The sequence below is a fragment of the Rhagoletis zephyria genome, unplaced genomic scaffold (genome assembly GCF_001687245.7).
Source record: "Rhagoletis zephyria isolate East Lansing unplaced genomic scaffold, Rhagoletis_zephyria_1.1 Rzeph_scaffold_35830, whole genome shotgun sequence".
NCBI lineage: Eukaryota > Metazoa > Arthropoda > Insecta > Diptera > Tephritidae > Rhagoletis > Rhagoletis zephyria.
The window spans coordinates 1-3,365 of NW_016192885.1; the positions used below are offsets into that span (position 1 = coordinate 1).

The 3,365-nt window shown below is 37.5% G+C and overlaps 2 non-coding genes across 2 annotated transcripts; one reads left to right on the forward strand and one right to left on the reverse strand.

Annotated features, from left to right (window-relative positions):
• The first annotated feature begins 187 nt into the window (after window positions 1-187).
• Window positions 188-260, forward strand: TRNAA-AGC (transfer RNA alanine (anticodon AGC)). Its single transcript has one exon. It is a non-coding gene; the product is annotated as a tRNA-Ala (tRNA).
• A 646-nt stretch (window positions 261-906) lies between these two features.
• On the reverse strand, window positions 907-979 carry TRNAA-AGC (transfer RNA alanine (anticodon AGC)). The gene has a single exon. It is a non-coding gene; the product is annotated as a tRNA-Ala (tRNA).
• Window positions 980-3,365: the final 2,386 nt, after the last annotated feature.

Here is a 3,365-nt window from a genome sequence, read left to right on the forward strand (position 1 = left end):
AAAACTTTGTTTTACCTTCACCAAAGACTCATTTACCTGTTCTGTTAGTGTTTGATAGCACTGATGATATTAGTGTTGGAATATATTGACCATGTCTGCAAAGCACAATGCAACAACATGCATGCATACATACACAACTACATATGTATACAACTTATACCGTTATGGCTACCGCTTACGCAACCATGGGGATGTAGCTCAGATGGTAGAGCGCTCGCTTAGCATGTGAGAGGTACGGGGATCGATGCCCCGCATCTCCAAAATTGTATTTTGAAAAAATATATATTTTTTTAATCTTATTATTTTTCTTTTAAAACATTTAATTGTACATTTTTGATCGTTTTAAATTATTTTTATGCAGCCTTTTATTTATTTTTAAAAAACAAGCATAAATACATACATACATACTTTATTATGTCTGCCATTGCGTAATGAAATGCTGTAAATTTTTCGCTAGTCCCTTCACCACATTAGACGTATGAGAAATTCCGCAGACGACAGCAACTTTTGCGACTCTCGTCTCCTTTTACCACTCAATAGGCTTTATTCTCCATTGAAGTTTATCCGTTAAAAGTAATAAATATTCAAACATTGGTAAATGTCTTGAAAAATTGCTGACTTCTTGTAAAGTTAAGAGGCATTTTGTTAGAAACAGAGTTGCCATAATATAATATAATTTTTGTTCAACAGTGAATTAAAAATGTTAGCAGATTTTCGCGGTGAAATTTTCCAACGGCTCGATTAATTTACTTTTTGCTTTGATTCCTTTTTGGCAGTACAAAATAAAAGTGAGAAATTAAAAACAAAATGTTTTTTTTTGTGTGTTAAGAAGAATAATAAATTTATAAAAATTAAATGAAAATAAAATATTATGAATTAAAAAGTAACATTTTAAAAAGTATTACCTGGAGATGCGGGGCATCGATCCCCGTACCTCTCACATGCTAAGCGAGCGCTCTACCATCTGAGCTACATCCCCGTTATAATTACCTCGAACATTTTGCGCAGTCAAAATTCCATTTTATAGTAAAATAAAGAAGTAAAAAAAATACATTTTGGNTCGTTTACATACGGCAACAACACGTTTTCAATGCACCCACAAGTGTTAGAAAAAGGCTCGAGATTATCATTCGCAAAACCTGTAACAGATATTCGATTGAACCTACTAATTCAAGAAAAATGCATTGTGCGTTTTTCATTATTTGAAACTTTACAGAACTAAATACAATAAGAAAAAAGCAAAACGTCTTTCAAACAGGCTTTTTCAGTTTTTTCGTGTTAGCGATTTGACGTTTTTGAACAGAAAAGTAGATTTTAATAAAATTGTAAATCAAACTTTGGGTACCAATTTGGGTACTACTCTCAATTCCAGATTGAAATTTCGATATGTTTCTCAATTCGGCCTGCGTGGATTTCATTTGTTTTCTTTCACCAGATGGTCGCGTTTTTTTAGAATGGTTTGGTACATCCAGCTTGCCAATTTAACAAAAAGCATTAACTTCCGTTTTGTTGAATAGCTTTATCCAGGTTCTGGTTCAATTAGAGGAAAGCCCGAGCCATGTGGGCTTGTCGAATACTCTTCGGCTATACCGAACTATAGCCCGTCCGATTTTAACGTATGCCTCCATAGTCGAAGCAGCTTCGACAAAATTATGACAGTACTCTTAAAACCAAGACACGACACAAAGGTGTTTTGAGCAAAATACCAGGTCTAGGAATCTGCGAGTTATCCGAAGCTATGCCAAAGGAAATCTGCTTTGGAAGAAAAATTTCAAGGAAAAATTTCACACCGAGATGTCTGGTCAAATGGTTTACCACAATTAGATCACAGACGGATCAAATATGGAAGGCAAAGCAGGAGCAGGGGTCTATGCACCTGGCACCAAACTTTCTATTGTAATCGGTACTTGGTCCCCGGTCTTTGAGGCCGTGGTACCAGCAATCTCAATTTGTGCCAAACTGAACCTTGATAAGTGTTAAAAAAAGGAGTGTTTCTAGCTATCCTTTCAGATGCCCAGGCGGCCATAGGGGCTCTTTCCAATAGGACGATCACCTCCAAGCTCGTCAAGGAGTTCTTTGATACTATCCCACTCTTATCAGCAAGGAACACGATGTTACTATGTTGGGTACCAGGAGACTGCGGGATCGTGCGAATTGACAAGCGAAGGCTCTCATCTGTACTTGTGGGGCCGGAACCGTTTTGTTGACTCAGCTGGTCCTCCTAAAGGCTTATAATAGAATCATGGGTAAACTAAGAATGCCGTTAGTACTGGCGTGAGGTAGTGTGCCTTAAACAGGCCAGAGTTTTTGGCTATCCTTTCGCTAGGAGAGACATACATACATCTTTTGAACAGAGCTGATATTAAGTTGCTTATTGGCTACCTGACGGGCCACAATCAAATGCGTTCTTACATACACTGGATTTGTTTTCCCCGGAGACGGATTGCCGTCCTTGCCTTGAAGACGAAGCGACGTCAGAGCATATTATGTGTGATTGTCCGGCATTGGCCTCACTAAGACTGCAATGTCTCAGTTCTCCCACAGTCGATGCCCTTAAGGCTGGAAATTCGTCTAGCAAGAAGCTTTTGCAAGGCAGGCTAATAACATCTGCATAGGGATACAAAAGATCTTCTAGGTCGCGGTGTTCCTTCATCTGTTCTACCTCCAAAAGACGTTCAACGGTTTTCAAGGCATCATTTGGGGACTAAATATGCTCAGCGTACTCTGTAGGGAGTTTGAGATGGTGTCTTCAAACCTACAGATCTCTGTTGAGGATGACAAACCAAACCGCGTATCCCTGAAAATTGAAGCCGTCTGCTTTATGGAAAATAATAGAGCTGAAATCACTCCTATCAAATTTCTTTGCTTCAAAGCAATTGTCATTAGAGAGCGCACCGTGTTATCAAAAACGCCTTGCATTCCGAAGAAGCAACCTACAGACAGCTCCTTATTTTCTGTATACGTTTTCATTTTTCGTGTAAGACCTAGTAAGAATTTTTGTTCGTTTGAATTTTTTATAAAACATGTTAACCCTATATCTGCCGTTTTTTCAAAAGACCATTTTTAGTGGGTGTTAACGAGTTTAAGTCTTCTTTAAAAAATGGAATTGCTATATTTCGAAGATAAGAGTTTTGTTTAAAGGCGATTTTAACATAAAATTATATGTGGTAAAATTGAATTTTTGTCGAAAAAAATGGAAACCTCAACCCACTGTAAAAAATGTGTATTATAAGATGAAGCAAAATCTTCTTGGATTTTGACTACGACGTATGATTACTAACTTTTGGAGTGTGTCTGAGTCTCCTAAAAAGATTTGAAATAGGATAACAAACGTGTGCTATAAGATATACCAGGTAACTTCGTTG